General features: G+C 41.7%; 1 protein-coding gene across 1 annotated transcript in view; it reads left to right on the top strand.

The window, feature by feature from the left end:
• The window catches only part of TMEM178A (transmembrane protein 178A), a 294367-nt gene that overhangs the window by 86718 nt on the left and 184654 nt on the right, over positions 1–22995 (top strand). Inside the window, exons 6-7 of the mRNA XM_015094419.4 lie at positions 924–1001; positions 1587–1713. The gene's annotated coding sequence lies outside the window, so the exon portion shown is untranslated. The remainder of the gene's footprint in view (positions 1–923; positions 1002–1586; positions 1714–22995) is intronic.

Here is a 22995-nt window from a genome sequence, read left to right as displayed (position 1 = left end):
GACTGAGCAACTGAACTGACTGATACAGTATAATGATTCGATATTCGTATATATTACAAAGTGATCACCATATGTCTAGTTAAAGCCATCACCATACATAGCTACAAATTTTTTTTTTCTCTTGTGATGAACACTTTTGTTTTTGGCCACACTACACGCCATGTGGGATCTTCCCAGACCACCCCACACAGCATGCAGGACCCACCAGGGAGCAACCTGTGTCCCTTGTAGTGGAAGTGCAGAGTCCTAAGCACTGGGCTGCCAAGATGAAAACTTTTAAGATCTACTCCCTTCAGTTCAGTTCAGTTCAGTCGCTCAGTCGTGTCCGACTCTTTGCGACCCCATGAATCGCAGAACGCCAGGCCTCCCTGTCCATCACCAACTCCCAGAGTTCACTCAGACTCACGTCCATCGAGTCAGTGATGCCATCCAGCCATCTCATCCTCTGTCGTCCCCTTCTCCTCCCATCCCCAATCCCTCCCAGCATCAGAGTCTTTTCCATTGAGTCAACTCTTCGCATGAGGTGGCCAAAGTACTGGAGTTTCAGCTTCAGCATCATTCCCTCCAAAGAAATCCCAGGGCTGATCTCCTTCAGAATGGACTGGTTGGATCTCCTTGCAGTCCAAGGGACTCTCAAGAGTCTTCTTCAATATTCAATAAAGTATTATTAGCTATAGTTACAACACTATACATTATATACCCGTGAATTACTTATTTTATAACTGGAAGCTTGTACCTTTTGACCTCCTTCACCCATTTTGTACCCCCTCACCACCACCCGTCTATTCTCTGTATCTATTTATGAGCTCAAGTTTAAAACTGCACTTTTATTTAAATGTATAACAGAGCAGAAGATTTTGTTACCCTCTCTGAGACATATATTTGGGATGTCTGGCCACTGGGGACTTTCTCATCCTCTGCAGGCTTCACCAGAAACAAAGAACAGAGGAGGAAATACACAGTGTATTGAGTGCTAGCAGTGAAAGGCCAGAGTTCTGACAGTAAGTGTTATATTCTGTTTAATCCCAGGTTTAGCAGAGGTAGTTGCTAGACATTTAAAACGGAGGATTATATTTTATGAATGGGAGAATTGAATAAAAAAATTGAAAAAGAATACAGTCAAGAATTCCAGAGTAAGTGCTAGGTGCCCAGGACACCACTGCAAACTCATGGAGGTTCTGTGGTGTAGGTTAAATGCCAAGGGTGATGCTTGACATCTGTTGGCCATCAGGTGAACTACTTGGTCAAAGTTGTTCAGGGTTTCAACATTAGATTGTGCTGCACTCCTTTCAAAGATATCTTTGGGTTTTCAGCAGCTGTTATAAAATGAGAGTAGTAAGTAAAAATCAGTGTGAACAAGAGGTGAATAAGTGGTGGTGTCTAAACAGCTTCCAAGGTTTGAGAAGATGTTCAATGCCCAATTACCACACATATCCTTTTATAAAAATCTGTGGTTAAGAATAAAATAAAAATATTTTTTCTTTCAATTTATGGGTATTATTTTTTTCAAACAGTTAAGTTGTTGGGACCTACCTATTGGATAAATGAGATTTATGGTGGTTTTTTTTTTTTTTTTTTTGGCCCAGGATATCTGTGAAAAAACTACTGAGATGCTAAGATGCCATGAATTGGGAAAGTTTGGGAACCTCAGGATTAGAGCAATACAAGTTGTCTCCATGGGCAAAGATGGATTTTAATGACTTAGGCTCAATGGTGAGTATAGAAAAGTAATTCTATTTTTTTCCCCTAGACTATCCAGGGAACTGCTCACAGTAGTTCCCCTGTGGAAACAGCAACATTCTTAGTCTGAAGGTTTTTTATTATTGGAACTATTTGGTAGACTATTAAAAGTTGTCTTGTACAATGATTCTCAAACTATCTTTCAATCTGTCATAGACTATGTCATAACTTGTGGTAACTTGGCTGGGCCAGGGAGCCCAGATATTTGGCCAAACATTGTTCTATAAGTTTCACTGAAGGTAATTTTTTAGATGAGATTGACAACTAAATCAGTAGTTGAGTAAAGCAGAATGTCTCTATAATATGGGTGGGCCTTATCCAATCAGTTGAAGGTCTTAACAGAACAAAGACTGAACTTCCCTGAGCAAGAAGGAATTCTATGTATATAAACACACACACACACACACACACACACACACACACACACATTCTGTTGGTTCTGTTTCTCTGGAGAACTCTAATACAGATTGATACTTTAAAAAAATGCAATGAAAGTAAACTAGGAAATCAATCGTATGCTTAAATACTGTAAAAATGTTAAATTGTTATGCAGCCTTCTAAATGCTTAACTTCAGTTGCCATATTTAGTTTGTCTGATTAATAATAATAGTCTCTTTTGTAAATAAGTTCATTTGTATCATTTTTAGATACCACATGTAGTGATATCCTGTGATATTTGTCTTTCTTCGTCTGACTTACTTCACTTAGTATAATAATCTCTAGGTCCATCTATGTTCTGAAGATGATGTTATTTTAATCTTTTTTACAGCTGAGTATTATTCCACTGTACATAAATATACATCTTGACCCACTCATCTGTAGATGGACATTTAGATTGCTTCCATGTCTTGGCTATTGTAAACAGTGCTGCAATAAACATTAAGGTGCATGTATCTTTTTGAATTATGACCTTCTCCAGATATATGCCCAGGAGTGGGATTGCTGGATCATATGGTAACTCTATTTTTTGTTTTTTAAGGAACCTTCATATTGTTCTCCATAGTGGCTGTACCAGTTTACATTCCCACGAACAGTATAGGAAGGTTCCTTTTCTCCACACCCTCTTCAACATTTACTATTTGTACTTTTTGATGATGGCCATCCTGACCAGTGTGAGGTTATATGTTATTGTAGTTTTGATTTGCATTTCTCTAATAATCAGCAATGTTGAGTATCTTTTCATGTGCCTGTTAACCATCTGTTTGTCTTTGGAGAAATGTCTATTTAGGTCTTCTGCCTATTTTTGATTGGGTTGCTTATTTCTTTGATATTGAGGAGGAGAGGGATAAATTAGGAATTTTGGATTAACAGATACACACTGTACATATCTATATATAAAGCAGATAAATAACAAGGCCCTACTGTATAGCACAGGGAATGATATTCAATATTCTATTATAACCTATAATGGAAAAATAATCTGAAAAAATATATTCTTATATGTGTATATAATAAGTGTTTCTCAGGTGGCTCAGTGGTAAAGAATTTGCCTGCCAATTCCGGAGATGCAGGAGATCAGCATTTAATTCCTGGGTTGGGAAGATTCCCTGGAGGAGGAAATGGCAAACCAGTCCAGTATTCTTGCCTAAAAAATTCCGTAGACAGAGGAACCTGGCAGGCTACAGTCCGTGAGCTCAGTCAGACACAATTTAGTGACTGAGCACACACACATACATAATACATATTATATATATTCTTTTGTATATAAATATATATATAACTGAATTACTTTGTTGTATACCTGAAACTAACACAACATTGTAAATCAACTATAGTTTAAAAGAAAGTAAAGAAAAAAAAAGGTGGATGTTAAAAACTGTACTTTATACATAAGTTGCATTTTGTAAACAAAATCTTCATGGAAATAAAAGAAACTGCTGGCAGAAAAGACTCCATGGATGGGTGACTCAAAGCCCCCCCCCCTCTCAAAAAAAAAGAATTTGTGGGACACACTTTCTGTAGCATTGGTCTCATAAAAATGTTAATGTATCCAGGTGTGTGTGTGTGTGCTTGCTTGCTCAGTCATGTCTGACTGAGCAGCCCCATGGACTGTAGCCTGCCAATCTCCTCTGTCCATGGAGTTTTCCAGGCAAGAACACTGGAGCAGGTTCCCACTTCCTTCTCTGGGGATCTTGCTGACCCAGGCATTGAACCGGCGTCTTTTGCATCTCCTGCATCAGCAGGTGGATTCCTTACCACTAGTGCCACCTGGGAAGCCCATATATACCCGCACATGCACACATGTATTTATTTACTTTTTATTTTGAACTAATTTTAAATTTACTGAAAAGTTGTTGAGCTGGTACAGAGCTTTGCTGTATATACCTGAGTTTCCCAATTTTAACATCTCTACAAACCAAGTGCAATTTTCCAAATGAAGACATTAACACTGATACCAAACTATTAACTAAACTTCAGAGCTTAAGTTTCACCAGATATATATTTAAATAGTGAAGTCCCTACTCTAGGATGTGCAGCTTTAGTACGTACTGGGTCAGAAGATTTTTGCAGAATGGGTTGAAACTGTTGCTTTGCTTGAAGATCAGCCAGCTGAGAATAGAACAGTTTGACAGCAACTGTGGATTGTTCTATAGAAGAACATACAAACCACAAACCTCAGTTAAAAAACATCGCATATATGGATAGAGCCAACACCGCAGTTCCTAAGCTTAATTATCATTACTGCCAGAAATAACAAATACTTTTGTGTTTAGAGAGGTTCAGTTCAGTTCAGTCGCTCACTCATGACTGAGTCTTTGCAACTCCATGAACTGCAGCACACCAGGCCTCCCTGTCCATCACCAACTCCCAGAGTCCACCCAAACCCATGTCCATTGAGTCGGTGATGCCATCCAACCATCTCATCCTCTGTTGTCCCCTTCTTCTCCTGCCCTCAATCTTTCCCAGCATCAGAGTCTTTTCAAGTGAGTCAGCTCTCCACATCAACTGGCCAAAGAAAGTATTGGAGTTTCAGCTTCAATATCAGTCCCTCCAATGAACACCCAGGACTGATCTCCTTTAGGACAGACTGGTTGCATCTCCTTGCAGTCCAAGGGACTCTCAAGAGTCTTCTCCAACGCCACAGTTCAAAAGCATCAATTCTTTGGTGCTCAGCTTTGTTCACAGTCCAACTCTCACATCCATACATGACCACTGGAAAAACCATAGCCTTGACTAGATGGACCTTTGTTGGCAAAGTAATGTCTCTGCTTTTTAGAGAGGTTAGTCACATACTAACGAAATGCTTGAATGTGAATCTGAAATGGCATGCATTTTTTGCCAAGTGGTTGTTTTCTATCTTTTCTGTAAAGTCTTTCATAGGTAGAACCCACTGTAGTGGCTTTTGGGGCCTTACTGTGACTTCACAGAAGTCTGTCATGGTACCAGTAACAGTCACTATTAATATAATTTGGGTAGGTACCTGCTAAACTGTGAGGTACTTGTGGGCATGGGTGTGTCTTGCTCACACTGAAAGCTCAGTGCCTGGCCTAACGCCTGAAGCATAGCAAGCCTGCAACACATGCTCACTAAAGAGAGGAAGAAACTAATCAAACACACAACACATTCATATCAACGTTTCTTCACTTGTTGGAAAAACAGCCTGTGTGTGTGTGTGCTTGGTTGCTCAGTCATGTCCTACTCTCTGCAGCCCCATGGACTGTAGCCCACCAGGCTCCTCTGTCCATGGAATTTTCCAGGCAAGAGTACTGGAGCAGGTTGCCGTTTCCTCCTCCGTTGGATCTTTCCCGCCCAGGGATCAGACGGGTGTCTCTTGCATCTCCTGCATTGGCAGGAGGATTCTTTACCCCTCTGCCACCTGGGAAGCCCTAACTCAAAATTATTCTAGAGAAAAAGACAATGCCGCAGGTACATTTAAAAGGAAAAGCTTACAAGGGCCTTGTGTTTGAGAAACAGGCTTTGAATGCCAGGTATGACCTACAGACTGAATAAAGAATATTGCTGTTGCAAATAATACAAATATCTGATGCTGACTCACTTATTCCATAAATGGATTGTTCTCTGAAGGTAATTTTATCCACCTGAGTAAAACCCGATTTCCACTTAGACTGATGTGTTATTAATAATTATCATAATTATTCAGCATTTCTACAGTACATGTTTTAAAGTGTTATGTTCCTCATTCTTAATGAGCTATGCAGACAGAGGTAATGAAAGGTAATCTAGTGTCACATGCAGCTGGTATTCATTACATTGTGATTGACTGATTCATTACTGATCTCAGTTAGGGACCCGTAGCTGCAAGCTTAGAGGAAGAGAGCCTCTCTCACTTGTACATGGAGGAAGCGTGGGGAGTGGGGGAGGGTGGGGAGTAAGGGGCAGGCAGAGACTAGAGAGGAAAGGATGTAGGAGTTCCTCCCAGATGGGAACAGAGCAGCCTTCGGAATCCCTGACCCACTTCAGCAATCCGCAAGGCACTCTGGGATTACAGGCACAGAGTGTTTGTTTGCCCTGTGAAGGAGTGTCCTTCGGGATCGGAGCTGCTGTTTCTTAGGAACAAACTGTTTAGTGATTGCTTTTGTGGGCTTCCCAGGTGGTTCAGAATCCACCTGCAATGCAGGCGACCTGGCTTCAATCCCTGGGTCCCAATCCCTGGATTGGGAAGATCCCCTGAAGGAGGAAATGGCAACCCACTCCAGTATTCTTGCCTGGAGAATTCCATGGACAGAGGAGCCTGGCAGGCTATAGTCAGATATGACTGCATGACTAACATACACATTTTATGAATCTGAGATTAATTGTCAGCATTCTGCTTATGCTTATATCATCTGATTATAAAGCTGGGAAAAATAAGATATCAAGAAAAATTAATAGAAATTCAGAACATAAAAGCTGAATAGTGAGATAGTCTCATAGGAGATACTGCAATTATGGTAGGGTGACTAGTGACAAGGAAACAGTTGATCCCTAGTGGCCAAGGACAGTTGAAATATGTCCTTGAGAAATGGAAAGAAGAGATGTGTCTCCTATTTGTTGGGAACCTCACTTCCTTCTAGAAGCCCTGCTCAGTGGCTTGCCCTGGTTCTGTCAATTGAGGGATGAAAAAGACTTTAACAATGGGAGTTGTAAATAAGGTTGGGTTGTTGGCTTAAAAAACAATGTATTAGGTCTCTGATAAGTACTCAGAAATCCTTCATCTCATCATTTGTTTTTTTTTTTTTTTTAATTAGCACATGACATTTGTGTACTTTGGTTTCATTGGGCAGTGATCACAAATATTTGTCTGGAACACAACTTGGAAGAAAGGAAATTTGAGGAGATAAAAATACAGACCTTTCCTGGCAGTTGAGTTGGCTGGGAGAAACACAGAAAAGCTTAGGAAATGTGCTGCTGCTGCTGCTGCTGCTGCTGCTAAGTCACTTCAGTCGTGTCCGACTCTGTGCGACTTCATAGACGGCAGCCCACCAGGCTCCCCCGTCCCTGGGATTCTCCAGGCAAGAACACTGGAGTGGGTTGCCATTTCCTTCTCCAATGCATGAAAGGGAAAAGTGAAAGTGAAGTTGCTCAGCTGTGTCTGACTCTCAGTGACCCCATGGACTGCAGCCCACCAGGCTTCCCTGTCCATGGGATTTTCCAGGCAAGAGTACTGGAGTAGGGTGCCATTGCCTTCTCCAAATGTACTGCTATAAACTCAAAAATCTACTTTATCAGAGGCCTGGCAGGCCAGGTTAGCCTGAGGCCATACATGAATGCCACCAGGGAAGTAAAAGAACCAGCCTGGAGCGCTCGGAAAGGTAGCAAAGTAGATTTCTCTTATCTTGGGTAGAAGCTCAGGTCTAGAAGTCAGAAAGCGTTATGACGGCTAAATGAGATAATGCCTGCCAAGGTGACCAACACACAGCCTGGCACCTAGCAGATGCTTGGGACAAACTGGGTTTCCTTCCCTACTGTGACTTCATAAGGCCTGGGCGTGGGTGTCTGAAAACACTGTCTCAGAGAATAGCTTCCTGCCATGCTGGTATTCTGCATTTTCGAAACCACTGGAAAGCTGGACTCATGAAAACTCCAAAGTCTTCTGTTCAGGTGGAGAATAGCCATAGCTAGGGATGCAGCTCAGTTTCTTCATCTGCAAAATATTATATTTCTGGGAGATAAACTTGAGACCTGAGTGAGGAAGCATACCTGATATCATTTCTTCAGATGACAACTGGTATGGATTTCAACTCGGAAGAGGACCCTGAGGACTCCCACCCACAGGGACTACTGTTATTTCTATTCGAGCAAAGGAACCCATCTCTGGGATGCCTGAGCTAAGATTTCTTGGTAGAACCCTACCAGTTTCTCACAGACATGTTGCTTGGAAGCCTAAACCAGGGAGCAGCAGGGAGCTTTGATCCCAGCTGGTTCCCTCTCCACCAGCTTTGTCATGACATCAACAGAGTCCTGCGTTTTGCGACCACCTTGTGACCAGGCAGTCCCACGTGCTGCATCTTCCTGGCCACAAGGCACGTCCCCGGTCAGCTGTCCTTTTTCGCCTCTTGTCCCGCTGTGGAGCTGCATGTTCTTTCAGCATGCTTTTATTTTCAGTCTCTTTTCTATTGGATTCTTCTCATCACCTTGGAAGTGTGCTGAAGTCTCCCACTGAGAGTGGAGTGGGAGGAGTGGAGACACCCGTATCACAACTGTACCTTCTTCTCGAACCATTACATTTTCTTCTCCCCCTTATAGACGCTTCTAGACAGAATATTTATACTTGTGGACTCTCTTTCTCACTTCCCACTCGCTCCTCTGGTCCCTGTCAGGTTGGCTCCTGAGCCATCAACCAAACCAACCAGCTTGTGCTGAGGTCCTTTCTCTTTCCCTGCCTTCCCAGCAGTCATCTGTCCTGTTCACTATCCCTCCTGGGATGGTTTATCCAGAAGTCAAGAGTCTTTTCTTGGCTTCACTAACACAAGACTTTCCTGGTCTCCTCTGTCTTCTCTGACAGCTAATTTACTATCATTTTTTGTAGCCTTGTATATTCTTCTCAAATTAATAAATATTAAAATACCCAAGGTTCACTCCTGGATACTCTTCTCTCCTTCTATATTTTATTCATGCCAGAAACATTTTCCCAGCCTAGATCTCTCCTCTGAGCTCTAGACCCACGTATCCACTTCCTACTTAACATTTCTACTTGGGAAGTCTCACAGATATTGAAAATATAACACATCCAAAACCAAACTCTTTTTTTTTTTTTTAATTTTAGTGTTTAAAATGGAAGTAGAGTCGATTTATAATGTGTTAGTTTCTGCTGTAGAGCAATGATTCAGTTTAAGGTATATATATTCTTTTCCATTATGGTGTATCGCAGGGTATTGAATATAGTTCCCTGTGCTGCACAGTGGGCCCTTGTTATTTATCCATTCTATATAGTTTGCATCTGTTAATCCCAAACTCCCAATCCATCCCTGTCTTTGTCTTGGCAAGTGCAAGTCTAGTCTCTATTTCTGTGAGTCTGTTTCTGTTTCATAGATAGGTTCATTTGTATCTTTTATTATTATTATTATTATTATTTTTCCAGCTATACCACACAGCATGCAGAACTTCCCCTGCTGCTGTTAAATCACTTCAGTCGTGTCCAACTCTGTGCGACCCCATAGATGGCAGCCCACCAGGCTCCCCTGTCCCTGGGATTCTCCAGGCAAGAACACTGGAGTGGGTTGCCATTTCCTTCTCCAATGCATGAAAGTGAAAAGTGAAAATGAAGTCGCTCAGCTGTGTCCGACCCCCTCAGAGACCCCATGGACTGCAGCCTTCCAGGCTCCTCTGTCCATGGGATTTTCCAGGCAAGAGTAGTGAAGTGGGGTGCCACTGCCTTCTCCAAACAGGTATTAAACCCATGCCCCCTGCATTAGAAGCATGGAGTCTTAACTGGGCCAATAGGGAAGGCCTTGTATCGTATTTTAGATTCCACCTATAAGTGATATCATGTCATTTGTCTCTCTCTTTCTGACTTACTTCACTTAGTATAATAATCCTAGTTGCATCCACGTTGCTGCAAATGGCATTATTTCGTTGTTTTTTTATGGCTGAATAGTATTCCATTGTGTATATGCACCTCATCTTCCTTATCCATTCCTCTGTAGATGGACATTTAGATTGTTTCTGTGTCTTGGTTACTGTGAATCGTGCTGCTATGAACAGAGGGTGCATGCGTGTTTTTGAATTATAATTTTTAAACTCTATCTCCATCCCCAACCTCAAATCTCTTCAGTGTTCCCCATCTCACTGAAGAGTTAAGTAGGCCAGATCTTGGAGTCTCTAAGACCCTTCCCTCTGCCTTACCCTTCACATTCAATTTTGCCTTCTAAACATCTCCTAAATCCATTCTCTTGTTCCTTCTTCCTTTCCCACTATCTGGAGCTACCATCACCTCTTAGACTGCTGCAAAAACCTCTTTATTGGTCTGTCTGCAGCCATTTTGACCTTCACTTCTCACAACGTATCCAGAGTGATTTCTTCATCTGATCTTTATGGCCACCACTGCCCAGCCTGAAAATGGTTGAAATGCTTGAATTTCTTCCCATTATTTTAGGACACAATATTCTTAACATGCCCTGCACCTATCCAGCTTTATCTGAAACCACGCCCCACCGTGCCTTCTGCACACCAGCCACTCTGGCCTTCTTTCACTTCCTTTTACTTGTTATGTTTCCCTTTCTCTATAGCTTTTGTGCCCAGAATGCTCTTCACCCCTCTTCAACTTGTAACTTCCCCCCTTTCTTCAAGTCTTTCTCAGTTGTGGCTTCCCCAGAGCTGTCCTCCCTGACCTCTATATCCAGGGCCAATCTCTACCATATGACACTGGGTACTTCTCCTTCATATCATGATCATGGCTATAATTTTATATTTATTGTGATTATTTGGTTCAAATACATTTCTCACTGACTGTAGACTCCATTAGGATAGGGACTGTGCCTGGTTTTCTGTGCCTAGAACCAGCCCAGAGCCTAGTATATATAATACATAGAAGGTGCTTGGTAAATATGTTTGTTGAATAGATGAATGAATGAATGGACATGGACTTGGGTTTTCTGTGATTTCTTTGGCTCCCTCTTATTTTGGCTCTCTCATCCATGCCTTATCCTTTGTCTAGTCATTGGAAACTCAACCATGGCTTTGCTTTACAGGTCCGTGCCGCTGCTGGGCCTTCTTCCTATATTGGTAAGGAAACTCATGAGATTCTGTATAATCTTTGGACAGTGTCCTCCTGTGGACACTTCCTCTCATGCAATAATTCTATTATTATCAGGATTCTGTTCAGAACTTCAGGCTTAGATAATAAGAGAGAGCCATCTGGGTTGGGGGTGGAGAGAGAATCTCCCACCTAGAATAGTAAGATCATGGAGTTGGAAGAAACCGTTGGTAATCATTTAATTTCTCACGTGAAGCAGACATTCTTTCTGTACCACCCCTGGCAGATGCTGTTTTGTCGCTAAGTCGTGTCTGATTCTTTTGCGACCCCATGGACTGTAACCTGCCGGGCTGCTCTCTCCATGGGGTTTCCCAGGCAAGAATACTGGGGTGGGTTGCCATTTCCTTCTCCAGGGGATCTTCTCGATCCCAGGATTGAATGCGCATCTCCTGCGCTGGCAGGTAGGTGCTTTACTACTGAGCCACCAGGGAAGCCCCTCCTGGAAGATACTAGTAGCTAATGTTTATTGAGCACAGGCCTGTTACTGTCTTAAAAACATTGGTATGAATGAACCTATTAAATCCTTTGCAACCATATGATAAGTACAGTTACCGTAATACATCTTTTGTAGATGGAGAAATGCTGTACTACCTTAGTAGTCAGCCAGTGTTTATGTGGACACTTCCAGAAATGGGAATTCACTCCACTATGAACTGGATACTAGTTATTTCCCCTAGTTCCAGCCTGCTCCAACTTCCACAGACAGTCATTAGAATATTTTCAAATAGTAACAATAATTTTTTTTCTATTTATAAAAACAACATATTCTTCTATAAAATTTGGAAAAGTTCAGAAGAGTATAAGGAAAATAAGAATCTTTGATAAACAAGGAGAAAATAAATGTTAACTGCCCAGAAACCATTAGCTTTTTGTTGTTGTTTCTAACATCTATATTTCTTTAAGGGCCCATATAAAATCTCTGCCCAGTCAAGACACCTAGTTCTCTGTCCCATGACCTTTCAACAAGCCAGATTTTTTTCTTTGTATAAAATTCTAAATGTGAAAATTTAACATTTATCCCCTATAAACTGTATTTTGCTTGTTTTGATTTTTTTCTTCCATACTACTGAAACTTTAAAATCTAGATTCTGCTGCCTAGTACGTTAGCCTTCCAGCTTTGTGTGCTACATGATTTTGATAACAGAACTTTCCAAATGTTTATTCTAGACACTGATAAAATGTTGAGCAGTAAAGAGCTCTGTGATACTAGATTAGGACCCTCCCTCCAGGCTCACATGCGTCCTTTCATCAATAATTTAGTATGGCCACTCAAGAAAATACAAACCGGTGATCACGTCTCAATTTCTAAGTGCTCACAAATCATCATGTAAATACTCCATTCTAGAATTTTCCTGGAAACCCTTCCATGTCAATCTGTTACATCAGACTTTTCACTGCAGTGGAAGGGGCTGAGTGCAGATAAACTGGCCCTGATTAACATTTAAGGGGGCTGAAGAAAGGATCCCATGGGTGTACGTTGTCTTATTCTTATTACTTCAGGAGATCAGCTTCCTGCCAACATACAGGAAACTGGAAAGCTGCAGTCTAATAATACAGCCACTGACAGGAAGATTGTTGTTTAGATGGCTCTTCCAGATTTCTCAATGGAATAATCTTGGTGAAGAATGACTGTATTTTTTTTTCTTTTTATGACTTGGATCAACTTTCAAGTTGACTTTTATGTAGTAGATGGGCTGCTTCCATGTTGCATATAAATTCTTTTTTTGGAAGTCAAGTCTACCTAGAATGTACTACTACAGGACTTTCCTTTTTAAGGCCATCCTGATGTGAGACATTTTATGAAGTCAAGGATCCTTCAGTGATTTATCTCTTTGAATTTTAAAAATCAGAGTTGCTTAAAGCCAAAGCAAAATGATACTGCATATTTCTTAGCTTTTGGAAACGTCGGGTAACATTATGTTTTGTGACTGTCATTTTGAGCAAACAGGATTGGTAAGATCTTGGGTCTGCCAGGCAGCCAACTAACGAGGAAAACCCAAGTCTCTACCCAAAGTCACATTCTCACCTCACCATTCCCTGGTGCATTCCTACTGATGGAAGATTGCTTCTTTTGATCCCCCTGATGGATATTTTTCTCATTTTTCAACTGTCTTCATCAATAACTCAAAGAAAGTTCTATTGGCACATCTCCTCTGAGTCCTCCTGTCACTGAGCTGCAGTGGGCGGGGCTGGTGGTCCGGGCGCGACTTCAGTGAGGGGTCTGTGTTCCTGGTCCTCTTGGGCGGGAGCTGTGTGGAGGCCAGGTCCACCTCTTGTTCACCTCCGTGTCTCCATAGGACTAGCCAGAGCCTCCCAGGAAGTGGTGTCAGGTTCACTGACTCATGATGACTCCTAAACGTGAACTGGAACCAGCTCCTGGGATACCATGGGGTCCACCCTGTTGTCACTAAGGGAACCGTGATGGTTTAGACTGGCTTCTCCTTTCTGAGATTGCCCTCCCCTGAACTCCTGAAATATTCTGAGAATCACTGGCCTGTAACCAAACTTCCTCCTCCCCCTCTATTGTTTGTGTCTGTGTGGGCAAGTATGTATATTTTATTTGTATATATCAGTAGTTTTGTCTAGGTTTCTGTGTATTATGTCTCCAGATTAGGTACTGTGCCTTAATCCTAATCCCAACCCTTAACCCTAATCCTCAATTCAATTTAGTCACTCAGTCGTGTCCGACTCTGTGGCCCCGTGGACTGCAGCATGCCAGGCTTCCCTGTCCATCACCAGCTCCCAGAGCTTGCTCAAACTCGTGTCCGTTGAGTCAATAATGCCATCCAACCATCTCATCTTTTGTCATCCTCTTCACCTCCTGTCTTCAGTCTTTCCCAGCATCAGGGTCTTTTCCAATGAGTCAGTTCTTCACATCAGGTGGCCAAAGTTTTGGAGCTTCAGCTTCAATCCTAATCCTAACTACTAACTAATCCTGATTTTGATCCTAACACTAAGTCTTAAATCCCAGACTCCAAGATCCCTACTCAATAGTCAGTCTTTAATAAATATTTGCTTTTTATTATGAATATTACTTTGATCTTAACATCACTAAAATCACTAGAAACTACCATGCATTTTCTATGTTGTATTATCCAATGAGAATTATAGTTAAGAATGAGCATCTGCTCCATTGAAAGAGCAGGAGATTAAATTACCTTCAGTATAAAATTGCAGGTTTAGTATGTAACTCAACATCTTATTGCTATGAATGTTAATCTACATGGAGGATTTCAGTGAACTTTATCAGTTAATTGGAATAGCCTCTTGATGATGATCACACCGTTTGCCAGTAAAGCATGTTTACTTTAAAGTGTGGTCTCTTTCTAGTTTCTATTCTGTCATCATGCTGATTTCATAGTATAATTCAGAGATAGCTTAAAACAAAATAATATAAATGAATCAATTAATTTAGCCAGAACCACTTATATCTCACTTTTAGTTTCATGACCAGCTACATAATTTGAGGAACCCAGTGCAAGATAAATATGTGGGGTTCCTTGTTATTAAGATTTCTAGTGGTGACAGCAGAGCACTAAGCCCACGGAACTGCCCCTCTGTGCACTTTACACACAGGGGAACGCAGGTCTAGAAAGGCATAGCAAGATCCTGCCAGGCCCCAGCTGACAGGTGCTAGACAGGTAGTTAGAACTTGGCCACTGGACATTTGGTAACTGCTCCCGCTGCTTGGTTTCCCATTCCTGGGCTTCTCCCACTACCCAGCATCGTCACAGTGGGGAGCTGGGTTACATCCTCAGTGCTGGTACCTGGACATTCTGCTTTTACCACTTTCTTGGGTGGTTCCTATGCTTCGTCTGATTTCTTTCCTAATGCTGCACCTGAACTGATTTGCCTACAGCATCTCCTCATGGTCAGCATGACCTCTGCCCCTGGTTTTCTTGAAAATTCCGAGGAGATTTATGAGGTGCTGGTGGAAAGAAAGCTGATTACAGGCATTTTGCAGATTGGATTGCTCTCCTTGGCTCTCGGAAGCAGAAGTGGTGTGTTTCTTCAGCAAGTTTCTCCCCGCTTCCCACGTCTCAGCCTACATTCATTCCTAAGAGCAAGCTGAGATGTCTTGGCCAAAATTGCCTCAGGATAGGCTCCTGAACGTGCTGGATATTAATAAAGAGAGGGTAAGAAATTCCATCAGTCCCTGGAAATCAATTCCCAATCTCCAGTTCTATCTGAATTCAGCTCCATCTTGAATAGCCATGTCTGTGGTTTGCCAGAATTCCATGGACTTGAGAATGTGATAAAGAATTTCATTTCCTTCTTTCTCCCCAGAGGGACTGCCCAGTCGGTGTGAATTCAGACCCTTTTATTGTGCCAAACGCCCCCAAGCCGCAGACAGTGCATTAACTTCGGAATGTGGCCAAGCCAGTCCCTTTGAGAAGGGAGCTTAGCTGCCCTGAGCTGGCATCTGTGCTGACACAGCCTTGAATCTAGCCCACAGGCTGGGTTTTGAGTTTATTAGTAAAATTTAAGCCTAAAGAAACACTTGATTAAATAAAAACAAAAATAGCCTTAATTTAAAGAAAATCAGGATGGAGTAGGTGAGGGATGGGACTTTCACATTATCTCCACATGACAGATAATGAAACAGGTTCAGGGAGGCTTTAAAAAATCTAATTAAAATTATTTATATAATTTCACATCCTCTCCCGCCGCACCCCCCCACCCCCCCACCAAACTTTTAGATGGACTCAAAGCCCAAGCCAAAGCCATCGATTTGATACTGGCTCCACAATGTCAATAGGCAACTTTCCTGAGAGCCCTTCTTGCTGACAAGAAACACCCTGGGGAAATATGCAGCAAATGGAAGACATAGTGGGGTCCTTAAGGAACTTTTCTATGAAGGGGTAGGTAAGATAAAGACACAAATCAAACAAACATCTTAGTATTGATATAAAACAAGCTACTAAGGACCAAATGCAAAATACAGACACGCTTCTTGTGGCAGTGAGGAGCAAAATGCAAGAATGAGATCAGTGAACCAGGGAGGGCTTCCTGTAGGAGGCACCATTCAAAGCTGAATTTTGAAGGTAGTCTGGATGAAGGGAAGTGCCAAGGGAAAAAGGGAGGGTAATCCCTCTGGAACCTGAGATGATGCTTTAGATTATCTAGATGACAAACCTGTCTTTTCCCTTAATATTGTACTTTATCCATTGCATATTATTTTTGCTGTGTTCTAAATGATTCAGACTGCTCTGTCTGGATAGATCTGATCTCCAAGGTTTCCTTGATTGAATGTACAGGTATTTGTAGTTAGACTATAAAGTGCACATAGAGTGGGAATGTATAATGTGAAACCTTAATTCTGGATAAAAATGCCAAGATGTGAGCGATGGTGCTTCCCTTTAGTAATTACTCATTTCTGACCAAAGAAAAAGTGGGAGGCTTAATTCACCCCCAGGGCAATTTAAAAACACTCTTGCTGGTTAATTCACTCTCAATCCTGTTCCCCAAATGGTTTTTCGGCTTTCTCTTTTCAGTCCTTTCTTTCTGATTCATGACTGTGTAATCATTTAGTTAGTTAATCTGGATAAAATTAACACTTTCCTCTAAAGCAAATATACTTTGTTCTCCTTGGGAATATCATACATAGAGAAGAACTATAGATTACTTGTTATAAATGCAAGCAAGTTACACGTGCATTCCCTGCATATCACGATCAGCACCATCCCCATTAGTGAGCAAAAGACTTTCTCCTCCGTCAAATAACAGGCATCAGTTAAAGCAGGAATTTAGATCCTCATTCACAGGATTATAAATTATTAAGCTTCACAGATCTGATCAACAGTTAGGGGCTGGAGGAGACCTCCTCTTGCTTCATAGAATCTGATTGCTTCTGCTCCGTATCATCTTTCTAAGAGGATTTAAAATCTGGTTTCAAACAGCTGTCAGAATGATTCTCCCCTTTCTTAAGGCATTCATTAGAAAATAAAATCAGATATAATTAACAAACAAACCAACCTATCTGCCTGCTGTTCTGACTTGTTATAATAAGTGTTATTTCTACTTACAAACAGTTTCCTGTCAGCATCCTGCTGTTTCTTTAATAAGACTTCTGCACTGGGGAAGAAAAAAAAGCTTGGCATTGAAATTAAGCCCTGACTTGTCGTCACTTCTCTTCCTGTTCATCTGTGTTCAGATCCAATTTGCGTGGAGGCTAAAAGGAACTAAATATGTCAAAACCATCACTGCAAGAGAGAAGGGACCTCTCTGCTCCTGGAGTTGGCTGAAGGATGAGGCTGCCTTTAGACTCATGAGAAACACTCTTTTCTCTCCCTGCTGGGCTTGGGTGGCCCTTGTGGCTTACCAAAGGACTGGGAAATCTATTCAGGTTCCCGGGGTTGGTCTCCCAGCTGATGATGATGTTCTGGTACCTTTGAGCCAGTTCCAGAGGTTCCTGTGAGTGGGCAATCCAAAGAGAACTTTGATCTCAAAGTTGGCCTCTGGGTTTGGTAAGGATGGGAGATACTGCATGAGAATAATTGGGGGGTATTGCTGAACTGGCAAATACAGCGATGGATATAATGCTATGTGATCAAAAGTTAGGGGATTATGGTCTTCCTCCTTTGTATCTTTTAAATTAATCTTTTAAAAATTGTAGAAAACTTCAAACATACCAAAGAAAGTAAAATAGAATAATAAACTCCCATAAACCCATCACCCATTTTCAGTAATTATTTACTCATGTTTTTGACATCCCCACCAGCTTCCCCTTTCTGTACTGTTTGAGAAACCAATTCAAGACACTGTATCATTTCATCTGTAAATAGTTTGGTTTGTGTCTCTAAAAAGAAGACTCCTTTAAAAACTACAACTATAATCCCATTAGCACACCTAAAAATAGTGGATAATTGTGTCCGACTCTTTGTGACCCCATGGACTGTAGCCTACCAGGCTCCTCTGTCCATGGGATTTTCCAGGCAATAGTACTGGAGTGGATTGCCATTTCCTTCCCCAGGGGATCTTCCCGACCCAGGGATCGAACCCGGGTCTCCCGCATTGTAGACAGATGCTTTCCTGTCTGAGCCACTAGGGAAGTCCTATATAATCAAATATTCAGTGTTTAAAATTCCAGTTGTCTCATAAACAAATGTTTGAAAAATAATTTCTTTGATCCAGATTCAAGTAAAGTCCCACAATTTGATTGGTTGATATGTTTCTTTCTTTTTAATAAACTGTTTATTTTGGAATAATTGTGCTGCTGCTGCTGAGTTGCATCAGTCATGTCCAACTCTGTGCGACCCCATAGATGGCAGCCCACCAGGCTCCTCTGTCCCTGGGATTCTCCAGGCAAGAACATTGGAGTGGGGTGCCAAGTCCTTCTCCGGGAATAGTTGTAGATTTCCAGAAAAGTTGCAAACAAAATACAGAGAATTCCTGCAAGCCCTTCACCCAGTTTCCCCTAATGTTAATATATTATGTATTGATGGTATATTTGTCAATGCTGAAAGGTTAATATTGTGACATTACTATGAACTAACCTACTAGCTTTTTTCAGACTTCACTAGTTTTTCCCTTAATGCTCCCGTTCTGTTCCAGGATCCAATTCAGGACTCTACAATACACTTCAGCATTGTGATTCCTTACACTTCTCTGATTTGTGATAGTTTATCAGTCTTGTTTGCCTTGGTAGATCAAGTATTTAGTAGAAGGGCCCTTTGTTTGAATTTGTCTAATGTTTTCTCAGGATCAGACTGGGGTTATGGGTTTGGGGAAAGAATATCACAGAGGGTAAGGGGTTCCTCTCATGGGAATTATATCAGGGGGTACATATTACTATGACCTTAAGTCTTAAAAAAATCTCTCTAGTCCATCTCTATACCATTTCAAGTTACTTGTGGAAGAATATCTAGACATTTGTTTTCTTTTTTAATATATAGGGGCCATGGCCATTTTTAGGCTGAGTAACGGAGGTCTCTGCTTCAACCCCAAGCTGCTTTCCAAACAGTTGCCATCTCAACACTTTCTATTCATTTGTATCCCATAACATCACAAGATAAGGTTAAATAAAATTCTCAGTTACACTGTGGCTGCATGTCAGCCTTTGATGTTAAGTAGATGCTGGAAAGACAGTCTGAGAAAAAGACATTCTTCACAGGAAACACATTTAAAAAATTCCTTGAAGGCTACTGGTTCATGTGTCATGGAAATATTTTGATAAGAACACACACACACACACACACACACACACACACACACACACTCACACCATGAAGAGGTATACAGATATATTATTGTTATTGGAAAAAGAAGAAATACACTAGGACTTCAGAGCCTTCTTAGACAGCCACTAGGCTACACTGGTGATGATTAAAATCTTCTGGTTGACATTGGTTGACAATGATACTTCTGAATCCATCCCTTGGCAGTTTCCCCTGGGCTCCCATCCTTAATGTGAAAGGAGTAATTGCCAATCACAGAACGTAAGGGGTTGGTGTGATACAGGAGTAATTCACCAATACCCTTCAGAGGAAAAAGAAACCCAGCACTTAAACAGATTTTAACACCTCGGATATAATTTCCACCTTTGGTAATGATGACGCTGACACCAGAGTGCTATTGAAATGGAGTCCCCTTGGTAACAGAGGAGCAAGTACAAATGTGTGAAAAGCTCAGCCTAATGCAAGTGCCTTTAATATCACTTTGGTTTCACAAGTAGGGCTCTGTAGCTCTTTATCTTCCTTGGTCTAGGGGCAATGAGTTTAATGATGTTTCACACTGAGTGTTCCTCCACCTTGGTGAGGTATTTCAAGAAAACTCTAGTTGGGCTTCTGGATTCTTGGACCGTTAATAATTTTAATGGTGACAATAAAAGCTGGAGGAACTCCAATCTCAGCAAGGGTTTTCAAGAGGCAGTGTAATAATGAGGCTTGTGGAGCTCTGGGTGTTAGGGCCTCTGGGTTTGCTCTGTCTCTGGCTGGCTCTGTGTCCTTGATCTTACACCTAACCTCACTAGATTCCAGTGGAACGTGCAGATATAACTCTCCTTGACCTGCCTAAGAGGTATGTTTTGAGAAACAGCTGAATAGTATATAAAAGGTGGGGGAAGTCTGAAAGGAAGAAACAAGGGGAAAAAATTACATTTTGGAAACAGAAATTGCTTAATAACAAGCAGTGACAGAATGCCTGCTCATTGGAGTTTTGTAGTTAGAGTGAAGATTTAGTTGGCATTTTGGATTTGTTTTTTCAGCGAGCAGAGGCTATTTGGGGGAGTTGAGAGAAAGGAGAAAAAGGAAAGAAAGTTAAAATGTCAAGAATATTCTAGGTATATAATCTACTAAAATTCTATGGATTGACAACTCTTTCTATTTATATAAAAAAGGTTTTCCAATGATGATTATTCAACCATGTCTGTTTTCTACATTGTTTTATACTTTGAGGTTCCTTTTACCACTCCACACTCCCAGCAATTGTCTAAAGCTCAAAAAGCAGAATCGTTTTGAACGTTGGCCCTTTGAAGCCTTAGAACAATGGCTGACCTAATTTTTTCCACAAGTCCTATTACTGAGCTTGGGTGTCTCACCTTTTTAGCCTTCCAAACACTGGCTTATCTTAGGGACCTTATGAAACACTGTGCCTAAGAATAACCTGATAGTTTAAAAACAAATAGACTAAGCCCTGTGTGAACCTCCCATGAAGGGCATTTCTAATTCCATCTTAAAAGCTTGAGCTTGGGTCAGAGTTGGTAGTACTATTTGGGGGTCACCTACTGAACTTTGTTTTCTCTCCACTCCCTTTTGTCAAGGTCTTGGTTCTTCGGAATTTTCTCCCAGTTTCAGAGGATGCCTGGGTCATGGCGAAATGTGGACACTCTGGTGAATGTGGCCAGAGGATGTGACTCTCCCTTCAGATCCAGGAACTGAAGGCTCTTGGCTGATGAGGAGGATGACTAACCTCCAGCAGCTGGTGGTGCCAAAGTTGCTTCTACCACCTGTAGACCAAACCCAAATCTTGCTGGGCTCAGAGGTTCATACAAGGGCAGTGGCTTAACCACCGCTCCACTCAGTCTTCCTTGTTCTATTGCCCTTGAAGACAATGTCTCTGACTAGCCCTGGCTTGTCCCACTGAGGGGGCAGTATGAGGACTGGCGAAACTTACCTGGTCATAATTCTGTCACTAAATAAAGGCCTGTGTGTGCTGCCATCCATCAACTTAGTAGGTATCTTTGTTCCTATTCCTCCATAGGGCTCATGATCACTCACAGGGCACTTTTCCTGGGTGGTTCAACTTTCTAGAAGATTCAGTGGTGCCATCCTATTCCCGTCTTGAGCAGGTTGTAAAGATTCCCTCTGGGTTACTCACGTGCTGAGGGAGTGGCCTGGAGTGAGAAGAGAGCCCTGGGCTAAGGGTCAAGAGACTGGCGTTCTAGGCCTAGCTATGCCACCTGCTTTGTGACCTAGGAAGTGCTCTTTCCGTTCTGAGGATATTATTGTTCTTGCCTATGAATTGAGGCTATTCGACTGAGATCATCTCTTAAAGCCTAAGTTAAAGTATTAGTTGCTCAATCACGTCCAGCTCTTTGTGACCCCATGGACTGTAGCCTGACAGCCTCCTCTCTCCACAGAATTCTCTAGGTAAGAATGCTGGAGCGGGTTGCCATTCCCTTCTCCAAGGGATCTTCCCAACCCAGGGGTCAAACCTGGGTCTCCTGCATTCCAGGTGGAGTCTTTACTGTCTGAGCTGCTGGGGAAGCCCTTAAAAGCCTAAACTGTCATAAATATAAAATGGATTTGGTGCAAAAGACTCACAGTTTGTACCATTCTGGTCGCGTGCGGTGTATCTGTGTGTATAGGTGCCAATAGATCAGAGAGAGAAAAAAGAAATTGGTAAAAGAAACTTATCTAACTATTCTCACCTCTATTAAAACATCTAAGTCAATTATTATTATTATTTTTAAAATACGCATTTATTTGACCGTGCTGGGTCTTAGTTCCAGCACATCAACTCTTAGTTGTGACATGTTGAAACCATTCCCTGACCAGGCATGGAACCTGGGCCACCTGCATTGGGGGCATAGAGTCTTAGCCACTGGACCCAGGGAAGTCCCAGAAGTCAATTATTTTTAATGGAACTTTGCCTACTCAGTATGCTGTAAGGAAGGCAAGCTCTTTGGGTGTTGGGTTCAGGTTTCTGAAGACTACTGGTGGCCATTTTATCACCTATAAGTGATATTAAGACTAAAGCTTGTGTATTCTAACCATGGTGCTTTATAAGCCATTGGCTATTATTAAATAATGGTGGCAATTTACTAAAATCCTCTTTCTGAGAATTAGTTATGCAAAACTGTTATTTACTTATGAGTTTAAGATAGAGAAAGAGATGGAAATACTGCCTTAAAGCAGACGGAGTGTGGGCAGGTGCTGGCCAAGATTGCCTTCCACTCCCCTCACAGGCTCTGGGGCAGAGGCAGGCGATTGTGTTAAATCATGCAAAATGCAGTGGCAGTTGGGTAAGACGTACAAAATGGATTGAAAGCAGAGATCTTGTCAGTACTGATTCCAAACCTGAAGGCTGCAGAGATAAAGAATAAGGATTAACTCTTAGAATATGCTACCTGCTTGAAAAAGATTTTTCCCAAAAGCCCAACACACACATTTCAGCTGTCTACAATTTTCCAATTAGTATTAACTCATTAATTAGTGAAGCATGAGTGAGTTTGGAATTTTCAGCCCAACAACTGTGCAGATCTTTATAAATGTTCTGTAATCTTATCAGAAGGTCCCAGATTACCCTCTCTTTTGCTTTAATTAGAAAACAGGCAAATCAGGACAAGGATATAAAATTGACTTTGTCTGTCTTACTAATTCTGTCACTTGAAACAATTCACTTAGTCTATTTGGACCTCAGTTTCAGTAACTCCACTGTTACAGGTTTACGTTAGGGGACTTCCCCAGTGGTCAGGTGGTTAAGAATCTACCTCCCAATGCAGGGTATGTGGTGAACTGTAAGCTATTGACTTGTAACCAGTTTCCTGGTTAGGAATCTAAGATCCTGCATTCCATGGGGCAACCAAGCCAGTGCCCCTTGACTGGAGAAACACATGA

This window comes from Ovis aries, chromosome 3 (genome assembly GCF_016772045.2).
Source record: "Ovis aries strain OAR_USU_Benz2616 breed Rambouillet chromosome 3, ARS-UI_Ramb_v3.0, whole genome shotgun sequence".
Taxonomy (NCBI): Eukaryota; Metazoa; Chordata; class Mammalia; order Artiodactyla; family Bovidae; genus Ovis; species Ovis aries.
The sequence above is the reverse complement of the archived record's forward strand: the minus strand, read 5'-3'. Positions and strand labels throughout refer to the sequence as shown.